We start from the raw sequence: 12,890 nt of genomic DNA on the forward strand, positions 1-12,890 counted from the left end.
TGTGGACAGTGAACCATCGCTAGCAAAGTCTGCTGTACAACCGGGGCGAGTGCTAGGGAGTCTCTCTAGACTAGACCTGCCGTGTGGCGGTGGTCTTCCCTCCAAGGGTCCCATTTCAGTTCACGAAGCATTTCCGGAATACTGGCGCGTTAACGAAGCTACCGGTAACAAATCTAGCAACCTGCCTCTGAACTGCTTTGACGTCTTTCTTTAATCCGACATGGTAGTGATCCGAAATATTCGTCCAGTACTCAAGAATGATTTGCACAAGTGTTCCGTACACTATCTCCTTTATAAGAAATATCAAAGGTGCGTTGAACGTGAGCGCCACACTCGCCTTTCGCAGTCCGGTAAGTCGGTCGTAGTCGACCATTGTATTACCACAGGACACGCTACGGATTTTTCTGCCACGAAAATCCTAGCCTCAGCGAGAACCTTTTGGGATTCAGTAATTAAAGAATCTGTAGAAATACGCCTAGCACAAAATCTTATAAATCGTGATGGCGGTTTTCAACTGGACAATGCTTGGGTCCCAGCGATCTCTCTAATTTCTTCTGAGATAAGATCAACATCTGGTGCCTGCGCGAAGTGCCTGCACGCCAGGGATAGAACAGTATTTCCAGAGGGCGCCCATGTCGTAGAGAACGCTCCTGTGACGGCCGCCAATGCGCATTCGTTTCCGCGCCAGTTTTTGCTATAAAGCTGACGCTGGAAACTTGCAGTCTCTTCTAGCCCACCCCCGGCGTGCCCCAAGGCTCCGTCCTTTCGCCTCACCTCTGCCTCCTGTATATTGCCTATATACCCAATCGCCCCCCACCTGTTCATCTCCCACAATTTGCTGATGACACCGCCTTCCTGGCCCTTTATCCTACCCTTCAATAGTCCCAACGTACCCTCCAAACCACCTTTACCAGTTCACCACTTAGTACAACCAGTGGTTTCTTTGTATCAACCCCTCCAAGACCCAGGCAATCATCATAGGCCATACCACCCGCTCCTTCTGTCTCCATGATTTCTACATAACTGTTTATTGTCATCCTATCCACCTCACTAATACCCTAAAATACCTTGGCCTTATCCTTGACCGCCACCTCACCTGGACTCCCAATCTCCTTATGATCCAACACAAAACCCACAATAGACTCTGCCTCCTGAAACTCCTGTCTGGCTGGACATGGGGACTGCATCCTTCCACCATCCTTCATGCCTACAAATCCTTGATCCACCTTATCCTTTGTTATGCCAGTCACTTGGATTTCCGCCCCTCCCAGATTCTATAAACCCCTCAAATCTTGGAACGCCATGCACTCCACCTCACCTACCGTATCCACCTTCTGTCCTCCACACACATCCTCTATGACCTCATCACCTTCCCCCACCTTTTTCTGTTTCTCGAATACATCTGCACCCTGTTCATCGTCCACCAACTCGATCCCCTCCACCCCCTGGTGTCCCCATTCCTCTATACCCCCATCCCCAGCCTGTTGTGGCACCTATACCAATGTCTCCCACCCTCTCTCCTTCTCCATACCCTCCACCTCCTTTCCCAACATAACTTCCAGCACCTACCCCTCGCGGATGATGAGCTTCGCCCTGACATCTATCCTCCTACCAACTCTAGACCCACCTTCTTCCCCCCTATACCTCAGAGCTCCCTCTCCCCTCCCCTTCCATTCCCCTGAGCGGGTTTCCTCCCTCCTACACCCATCCCTTTCCTGTGCCCCCCTCCTGTGTATCTGCACTCTCTTCTGCATTATCTTCCCTCTTCATCTTCTGCCCCTCCCATTGCCCGCCTCTTGCTGCGCCCCCTGCCTCCTATTTCCTCTTCTTCCCTACCCACTCCAACCCCCCCCCCCCCCCCCGCACTTTCCTCCACTCTTAATCGCTCCTCTCTGGCCTCCATTCCTTTGACAGATCCCTGCCAGCAGTTTTTGTTCTTCGTGAGTGCTCTGTCTTTTCCAATGGTTTTGAAGTGTCTTTCTCTGTGTGATTTTTATACTGTGGCTGACTTTTAACTTGTGTTTGACTCCAATGTATTTTAAGTTCACCATGAATTGCCAGCTGTGTTCTACTAACTTTATGTCGACATTTTCACTGTCCCTCAGTGGATGTCCCTGTGTTAGCGTATATTTTAACTTCCATTGTCTCCATTCTGTGTTTTTATATCCCCCTTCTTTCCCCCTTGTTTCTATGTTTGTAAAGCCACTCTGCTCATTAGTGGCGAACTGTGCCACTGCTAGCACTCCCCTGCCCATATGGGGCAGGGGCATGAAATTACAATAAAGGAAAAAAAAACTAGCAGTCTCCAGTGACGGATACTCACCTGAAGATGGCTGGACGGTTGCCAGCCGAAACATCCTAGCAAAAACCAACATGATCTGCCTGCAATCCCAAAACCTCATCGAACATGCTGTACGCTGGAAAAACTTCAAGAATCACAGCTCCTGAGGATGCTGTATTCAAAATTACCATTGCAGCAGAAAGAAGAGGTGAAGTTTCTCACTGAGAAGAAAATAGAACTAAGAACTTCTACTATCCCTTTGAAAGTTTGTTTCTAAGATGTTTCTTGGTGCCTATTTGGTAACCGGCTGTAAAAGCATTTCATTAACTTCCACTCTCGCAGGCATAGGTTCAATCAGGTGCTGGATGGTTTCCTGGGGAATGGCAAACGCTCCTTACACCAAGCGAGGCGTTGTTTGGCATTTACTGCCGTGATGTGTGGCTTATGAGCAGCCGCTTGCCCATGAAATCCAAATCTTCTCACCTCCCGCCTGTCATAGTATTTGCAGTGTATCCTGATGCAGTTTGGAATTCCTGTGTGATGGTCTGGATAGATGTCTGCCTATTACACATTACGACCTTCTTCAACTGTCGGCGGTCTCTGCCAGTCAACAGATGACGTCGGCCTGTACGCTTTTGTGCTGTATGTGACCCTTCACGTTTCCACTTCACTATCAAATCGGAAACAGTGGACCTAGGGATGTTCAGGAATGTGGAAATCTCGCGTACAGACGTATGAGACATGTGACACCCAATCATTTGACCGCGTTCGAACTCCGTGCTTTCCGCGGAGCGCCCCATTCTATTGTCTCACAATGTGTAATGACTACTAAGATCGCTGATATAGAGTACCTGGCAGTATGTGGCAGCACAGTGCACCTAATACAAAAGACGTATGTTTTTGGGAAGGGGGGAGGGGTGGAGGTATCCGGATGCTTTTGATCACATAGCATATCTCCAGGGGAATGGATGCTGAGTGGAGAGGAGTAGAAAATCAACACACCTTAAATTACATTACGCACACACACACACACACACAGAGTTATGTGTCTCATATCAAACTGCTGCAGATGTCATGCACAAAATACGAAAACATATATATGTTTTTCTGTCGAAATTTCTCTCAGTATAAGTGATTTTTCGTCGCTTCAGTTCGCATCAATCCCAACTCTTCTATGATATTGCATGCGATAACATTTTCCTTCTCGCCAGCGCTTAAGCTTTGCTTTTTTTAGAACCGTTAGAGCAAATAGTGAGTCTTCTAGTACAGTATGCAAGGAAACAGTCTATAAGAATACAGTAAAATTAAAATCTCATATTGACTAGCATGGAACTCAATAACGGGCCCATTTTGGTTTTGATGACACTACGTTAGATGGACTGCACCGCACTGTTTTTTTTTACCTTAAAAAGAAACAAAGAAGCTGAAAGGAAAGCACAAGACCCGAATATTGGGAATCGTTACATGCGTACAAGCATGCGGCCAGATAGTTATGGCTGGTCAGAGGTGATACGGTTAAGGTCGTCACAGAAACTAAGGGAACTTTAAACGATTGTAAAATGTATCGCAAATGGGGGCGTTCACGCATGTCGGCAGCGCGGTGGAGTGGAATCAAATGCCACTGCCAAGGATTCTCGGGAAGGAAGGTTTGATATCTGCTAACATTAGAACTAAACCGCGCTAAGGGCTTGTGTGTTTGGTGATTTATTTCTTATGTAAAGGATGAGCCAGACAATAGGGGATTTTACTTTATTATATGAGCTTTCAAACGGTAACTTCATTTTTACACTGCAGCCAAGCCACGGCCGGCAGTGTTAGCTGCCTGTAAATTCTTTCGTCCCACGGTTTAGCAACAGGAAGTTAGCACCAAGCGCTTGCCTCACATGCTGACAAGGTAACGCCGCCCCAGGCGTCCCTTAGCAGGCGACGCTCTGGAAAATTCCATGCCGCCCGCACGGTTTTCTCGATCCCGATCAATCAGGGCAGAGGAAGCCGCGTGGTGTGTCGAATATACCCAGCCGCCTGTCGCCTGGCCCCCTCTCTTGTATTCTTGCTCACCCATGAGTCGGACGCGCGTCCTGTAGCAGTGTAGACATTCCCGCTTCTCTCGGTGCTGCGGCACTGTGGACTTAGTTTTGGCAGGAAACCACTTTCGTTAGCTACGCGAATAATGTCTCGCCAAACTCTACGCTCTGGCTCACCCTCACCTCCCTAGGCCCATGTGACCCCTTTTTAATATGCTTTCGCCAATAAATGGCCTTTGTCTAAATTTTGTCCTATTCATTTCATAATGCCCACCGCCTGCCATGCGCCCATCCTGTACACTTATCTTGTGTTTATGTCATATTGTGGGAGTTGAATAGGGACTTCATACAGTATGTGATCCAACGTCTACGGACACCTATTAGTCGACCTTAACATAGTCAGTCTCCATCCTTCGCCTTTGTAACAGCTTTAATTCTGCTGTCAAGAACTTACGGCAAGTTGATAAAGAGAGAGTGACCGGAGAGAGAAATAGGGTGATGCATGTGTGTGTGAGTATATTTCTCTCCATCTCCTCTGTGTTACCACAGATGACGTTTACTGATCTCATTTGTACTAAGGTTTCAGTAGATGCGAGGTACCTATTTGCTTCCACTGTCCTCAGTGGATTGCATAAGTTCTAATAAATGTTCACCAACCTGCAGTCTTCTACAGTTATTGTCCCCTGGGCAGGAAACAGCTCGTAGGTCCTGAATCCGTAATCTTGTGGCTATAAGAAACTCTTAGCGGAGAACTGGTATTACGTGAATAATCGAATTTTCAATTATATTATGTGTCACTCCCTTTTTGTTAGCAGAACGCGAGAAACTGGAGGAACTTATAATTACATTCCAAAAAAAAATGGTTCAAATGGCTCTGAACACTATGGGACTTCTTCAGAGGTCACCAGTCCCCTAGAACTTAGAACTACTTAAACCTAACTAACCTAAGGATATCACAAACATCCATGCCCGAGGCAGGATTCGAACCTGTGACCATAGCGGTCGCACGGTTCCAGACTGTAGCCCCTAGAACCGCTCGGCCACCCCGGCCGGCAATTGCATTCCACTTTAGACTCACAAGTAATTTCCTTTCTTCAACAAAATAATGAACTGGGTATTTGCGTAATTAGTATCTTACTGTTCCCAACTGTATGTCCAAATAACCAGAGTTTTCTAATAAAGTCTTAACAGCGACTGCAGCAGACAACATGTCTGTCATCCGAGCCTATCCAACCAGCTATCATAGTTACAAACTAGACATTGCAAATTAAGTCTTAACTGATACCGCGGTAGACAAAATGTCTGTCCTCCGACACTGCCGAACCACCTCTACTTTTACAAACCCTTGATTACTAACGAAATCTTAAATGACACTGACCGCAGCAGACAGCATGTCTGTCGTCCGACACTGGCGAACCAGCTCTGACCTTACATCCGAACCACTTCACCCGCCATACAACTTAGGCTGCGATACGAAGATTTCCGAAGTGTTTCATCTGCCTTTACATTTAACACTTGTTTATTATTCTGCTAGTTATTAATACTTCTGAGGTAATGGAATGATAGGACGCTATTGAGAGATGCTTTAATCTGAAATGCTAGTAAATATGCTGTTTAGTTCGTCTAATATTAATAGCAGAAGATTATCATTTTGGCGCGCAAATTCCGAATGCAGCATCCAATCGCGGGAAGGACCACAATTTTGGCTGTCTTTCTCACGATACCCGTACCGAACAAACCACATGTCATCGGTGCCTCACACCACATTACGTCATCTTGCCACTTCTGCCTTCTCAACTGCTCTAAGAAGAGCATCTCGGACCTGAATATGGAGGCTACAAGGCCAGAAATATTACATACCTTCAATAAGGTTTCTTAATATTTGTAGAAAAATGGCAGCCCATTCTTCCTAAGGAGTTGAAACCAGAGGAGGTAGGTTAGACGCTGGCATCTGGAGCGAAATCGACTTTCTAACCCATCCCAAAGGTATTCGAATGGATACAGGTGGGAACTCTGGGCAAGATATGTCATTGTCTAAAACCATTGTCTCACAGACGCTGCTTTATGTTACGGTACATTGTAAAACTGATACATCCATCGCCTCCGAACTGTTCGTCTACTGAATAAACCTGTTGTAGCTGGGATTCACAGCCATAAAAAAATTTTTGAAGGACATCATCTTTCCGCCAGTGACTGTAGTAAATTTTTATTACACTATTGCAATTTCAGCCTTAGGCCATTATCAAGTGCTACTGAAAAATACAGAATGTTTAAAAAATTATTTTACAGATTCGTTATGTATCTCGACGTTGTGCCATTATACAAGATATTTTGACTATGTAGCCATTTTACTTACATATTATGGCTTTAAGCCATGCCAACGTAATGTGAGTTGACACATTTGTATGTCGTTGTCAATACTGTTAAATACACTCGTGACGTTACACAGTACGAGCACACGTATTGTAACATCGTAAAACAATATAATCTGTAAGTGCACATGTTCGTTAAACCGTCAATAGTCACAAATTCATTAGACCACAGCTGCAGACTACTCTTTGCAGGCTACTAATAGCCGTTTTGGCGCGTAAACGGATTACAGATATTGTTTAGCCTAAGGCCGAAATTGCAATAGTGTAATAAAAACTTGTAGCAGTCACTGGCGGAAAGATGATGTCCTTCAAAAATGTTCGTCCACTGTACCCAGTACACCATACTGTAAGGTGTGTTGTGTCATTTCATACTTTGCGTTTTCTTAAGAGTAATAAAGGGCAACGCTCGAACTGCGGGAAACACCCCAAGCGCCTAACACCGCCTCCTATGCACTTTGAAACAGATATATACAATGAAAATTGTAAATTTTAACACATTGTCCAAGAGTATAAGCGATATATCGATTACGAAGATGCATCTGTGGAAGAACGCTGCATAGCAGCTATCGCTGAGGCAGAGTATGTCTAACAAAGAGCTTATGTTAGGTCGCGCGTTGGTGGGTAGTTGTTGCTCATGAGTAGCAGGAGTAGCACGCCAGAGGCTGACAGCGTCTGTTGCGATGCTCCGCAGTGGGCAGTCTCTTAGTATTAAATATTCAGTGTAACAATTCAGTGTAATGTATCAATGATTTATAGAATAAATAAGATTTGAAGTAAAATTAATTAAGAAAGTGCTACTAATATTACGAGGGTTGGAACTTAAATAGTGGCAAGTATTTATTCATAACCGATACAAAAGAGTTACATGTTTGCACCTGATACTGTCCTTCAAAGTAGTCATCAACATTGCGTAGACCCCTTGCCAGCAATGTTGAAGGCGTAGAATACCGTTAGCAGAACTTGTTCTGTCGATGGTGCGAATGGAGCGGTCTACTGCCTGTCGAATCTCTGGGACTATTCTGAAGCGGATGCCACGAAGTGGTTCCTTCATCTTCGGAATCAAGTCAAAATCACAGGGATTTAGGTCCGGGGAGTAAGGTGGATGGTACGGTACTTCCCAGTCCCATCGACCGAACAGAGCAGCCACAGCTTGCGCTGATATGCGCCCGCGTATTGTCGTCCAAAACGATGGGTGGGTTGCGAAGAAAGTGTCGCCGATTCTTTCGCAAAGCTGGTCGCCAAAAATAAACAGTAATACTGTGCACTGACGGTCTGCCGTAGAGGAACATAATGCGTTAGGATAACACCATCACAGTCGTAGACGAGAATCACCACAACTTTAGACCGCTCCATTCGCACCATCAACACATCAGGCTCTGCTAACGGTAGACTACGCCTTCCACGTCGCTGGCAACTTATTCTACACAACGCTGGTGACTATTTTTGAAGGGCAGTAACAAGTGCAAACATGTAACTCTTTTGTATCGGTTGTGAATAAATAGTTGCCACTATTTAAGTTCCAACCCTCGTATTATGAAATTTTGATAAAGCATCTTTCTACATATTGTTACATCGATCTACAATAATGTAATCAGTATTCATGTATTTATGTGCTTTTGCCGTGGAAAGAATTTCAATGAGACCTGCTTTGTATGTCACCCCAAGTTTTTTTATTGTATTTTTTGTAAAGATCATTTGTTCGCGTAAATGTAATTTTTTATGATATGGCTTAACAATTGCAAGTCAGTTTCACAGTATAGTAAGATTTTCAAGTAAGATATCACAATCATTCTCTTCAGTCGTTTTTATTCAAACAAATTCTAAATGTCTCTCAGTCAAATACCTTACATTTTGACTTTTGCAATTGTAATTAGTTTAGTAGTGCTTCTGGCGTTATGATTGTATATTCTGTATAAGAGATAGTAGTAAATAATAATAGTGATACTGTCGCTGTTGGTTGGTAATATTTACTGGCAAAATGCAACCCACCGCTAGACTGCGTACTTACGGCTATCCCGTGTGCCCGTTTTTTTAGTACAAGTTTAAAAGAGAGAGAGATTATTAATTGATCACCGATGCGTCGGTTCTCGATTGTGTTGAGGTGACGTACGGATTGATTACGCGAAGGGGTTTTCTTAATTGACCTTTTGACCCGGATTGCCTTCACGTAATCAGAATCTTCGATGAAAATACCTAAGGGACCTATTTGAATATGAAAATGGAAGCAAATTAGTGGAATTTCGTAAGAAAAAGGGTAACAGATCGGAAGTTCAATACATTAGCGATCTCCTAAATACAATCGAGACACCACGATAAAGAGCGAACCTGTAACAAAGCTCATATACATTTGAACGTCATTTTTGGTTAGTAAAAGAAAGAATGAGATGAAAATTACTCCATCGTAGAATATTAATATATTTTTAACAAATTGGCTTTAAACTTACAGACATTGACAAGTACACAATAAATACATGACTTACATCTGATATTTCTTTTGTACATGATGGAGTCCAACAATCGCTGCTCTGTCAGTCCGTTCCTTCCTAAAATTAAATGTCCTTGCGTGCTCGTAAGTACGTTGTGTCTTCACCCGAGTTAACGAGACGTTTGTTGGTTGTTTCACATAATTTTTACATAAAATAAAAATACAAATTGTAGCAATGCAACGTAGTTTGTCTTAATATGTCGGCGACCAAAAGTACAAAGGATAATGAAGTCTCTGGAATATTTCTTAACAAAACATAGATTGTTTTTTCTTCTGTTTCGCAGCTTCTTGCTATCAAGTGCTGCGACATGAATTTCAATATCTGCCCCAGCGGGTCACAGTGTTTACTTAAAGTATTTAAACGCTGGACGCGCGTCTTTGTATAGGCACACATTAAAAAAATTTTTTTCCTCTCTTTACTCTCGTGCTGTGATGCTTAGCCTTTTTACGAACTACAGCTCGTTGGCTGTCCTTTTCCTTTATGACAAATATCTCATATGCAAAGTACCTGAAATCCAAAAATATTACATGCTGAGAGGAGAACAACGCGTTATCCAAGGCGACATCAATACGAGGTAAGACATTTATTTCACACAGATTATGGATTTTCTCACAGGGACCACTTTTGTACTTATTGAGATTTACAGGGCCGTAGTAAGATAGAGTATTGTACTTACCTCTAATTTGTCGTTATCGCGCACAGGTTTTAATTAGTTTGGGTTTAATGGTATTGTTTTCTTGTTAGTAGAGAGATTGTAAAACAGGGTCAGGTAAATACACAGATACCCGTAATCAGATACGCAGTCAGCACACCACTTGATACAACTGTTCTTTGGTTACACATAAATATCACACCTGAGTTAAGACATAAACGTTACAACTCCACCGCTGGCAATGCACCTCAATGTTCGCCATTCGCCAAGCCCAAAACCTTCCAACGTATCGCCACAGATTATAGCGCTATTCAGCACTCCAAGTTACTACACTACTGGCCATTAAAATTGCTACACCAAGAAGAAATGCAGATGATTAACGGGTATTCATTGGACAAATATATTATAATTGAGCTGACATGTGATTATATTTTCACGCAATTTGGGTGCATAGATCCTGAGAAATCAGTACCCAGAACAACCACCTCAGGCCGTAAAAACGGCCTTGATACGCCCGGCCATTGAGTCAAACAGAGCTTGGATGGCGTGTACAGGTAGAGCTGCCCACGCAGCTTCAACACGATACCACAATTCATCAATAGTATTGACTGGCGTATTGTGACGAGCCAGTTGCTCGGCCACCATTGACCAGACGTTGTCAGTTGTTAAGAGATCTGGAGAATGTGCTGGCCAGGGCAGCAGTCGAACATTTTCTGTATCGAGAAAGGCCCCTACAGGACCTGCAACATGCGGTCTTGCATTATCCTGTTGAAAGGTAGGGTTTCAGAAGGATCGAATTAAGGATAGAGCCACGGGTCGTAACACATCTGAAATGTAACGTCCACTGTTCAAAGTGCCGTCAATGCGAACAAGAGGTGACCTAGACGTGTAACAGACAGACGTGTACCACCCCATACCGTCACTCCGGGTGATACGCCAGTATGGCGATGACGAATACACGCTTCCAATGTGCGTTCAGCGCGATGTCGCCAAATACGGATGCGACCATCATGATGCTGTAAACGGAACCTGTATTCACCCGAAGAAATGATGTTTTGCCATTCTTACACCCAGTTTCGTCGTTAAGTACACCACCGCAGGCGCTCCTGTCTGTGTTGCAGCATCAAGGGTAACCGTAGCCATGGACTCCGAGCTAATAGTCTATGCTGCTGCAAACGTCGTCAAACCGTTCGTGCACATGGTTGTTGTCTTGCAAAGTCCCCATCTTTTGACTCGGCGATCGAGACGTGGCTGCACGATCCGTTACACCCATGCGGATAAAATGCCTGTCATCTCGACTGCTGGTGATACGAGGCCGTTGGGATCCAGCACGGCGTCGGAAACGTGACGGTACGCATTTCTCCTCCTTACACGAGGTATCAAAAAAACCTTTCAGCAGGCAACGCCGGTCAACTGCTGTTTGTGTATGAGAAATCGGTTGGAAACTTTCCTCATGTCAGCGCGTTGCAGGTGTTGCCACCGGCGCCAACCTTGTGTGAATGGTCTGAAATGCTAATAATTTGCATTTCACAGCATCTTCTTCCTGTCGGTTAAATTTCGCGTCTGTAGCACGTCATCTTCGTGGTGTAGCAATTTTAATGGCTAATAGTGTAGTTGCACGTCATCCACTGCCCAAAGCCGCCACCTCAACTGTCGCTTAGTATTGGCCACAGAAATATGTAGCCTAACATCATGTCTGTTCGACCATCGTTTTTTTTAACTCTCTAGATATAGCCATTATACTAGCTTTTTAACTCACGAGTGAATTCTTCCGTTGTTTTCATCCGAAGTTTTACGAGCACCCTCCGCGATTCTCGACGGTCGCTCTCCGTTACTACATGGGGGCTACCTGGGCTTGCTTTATCTGTGGGCCGCGTTTCCACTTCACAGCCACGTCACCAGCAGTCGACCTGGTCGGATTTAGAAGGACTGAAATGTTGCTGATGAATCTGTTAATTTGGCGACATCCAGTGACCAGTCCACTGAACTCACCTGACCAACCCATTCTGCTGTTACCGTTTCCCTACTCACAACACGACGCTCCCTGTCACCTTTTATACAGGCAGGCCCGCCTCTTGTAAAATCTAGTGGTGACTCCACGTTACACATGGATGTTCGGATACTTTTGTTTGGATACTGGTTTCTCATTTCGATTGCACTTACACAGAATACACTGGTCCAATGTCTGGAACCGAAAATTTATTTATCCTGCCGTATACCTGGACGAATCTTCTCTCAAGTTCCGATAACCTAACTGCTCCAGCTCTGACTGACAGGCAGGCTGGGAAACAAAGACCCAGTCCTTAAGGCGCACTTTTTTAATAGACAACTATCCAAGCGATGTAGATTGTGAAGCTTTGTGCATTGTTTAGAAAAGCAGAAAGGTGACCCTCCTAAAAACAACTGCAATCAACAAAACTATGACTCATAATCCCATCTTAGTTTTAAATGACCAAACTCAATTTACTTCCACCTACAGTTATGTTTCCATTATACAGGCATTAGACTAAAATTGTGAATTACCAGCTCGGACACTACTGTGTGTTAAAGCACTACATAAGGGACGAGGAGATGCGCCGGCACTGGATCGAATTCGCCTGGCGGGCTGACTACGATGGTTGGTGTGCCGGCCAGCCTCGATATGGTTCTTAGGTGGTTTCCCACAGCCCAGCAGGCAAATACCGGGCTGGTACCATATCCAGCTCAGTTACACCACTCGCAAACATATTCACTCATGTTCATAAACTAAGGATAATACTGATACATGGTGAAACAACGCTCTGGTGGGCGGTTTGCGGGTTTAAATCACCTCGGGGTACGACGATGCGGTGCATTTGACCTGCGGTCGTCGCACGGTGGCGCTGGCAGTAGTCCACATTCGCAGAGATATGTTGGTGCATGTCAGAGTACAGTGCAGCGAATAAGTGTGCAGACGTTTTCAGACTGTGTGTTAAAATGGCTCAGAGAACACATATTGATGACGTTATGAGGGGTGGAATACTAGGACGACTGGAGGCTGGTCAAACACAGCAGGTCGTAGCACGGGCCCTCCGTGTGCCACAAAGTGTGATCTCA

Source organism: Schistocerca nitens, chromosome 7 (assembly GCF_023898315.1).
Source record: "Schistocerca nitens isolate TAMUIC-IGC-003100 chromosome 7, iqSchNite1.1, whole genome shotgun sequence".
NCBI classification, from domain to species: Eukaryota; Metazoa; Arthropoda; class Insecta; order Orthoptera; family Acrididae; genus Schistocerca; species Schistocerca nitens.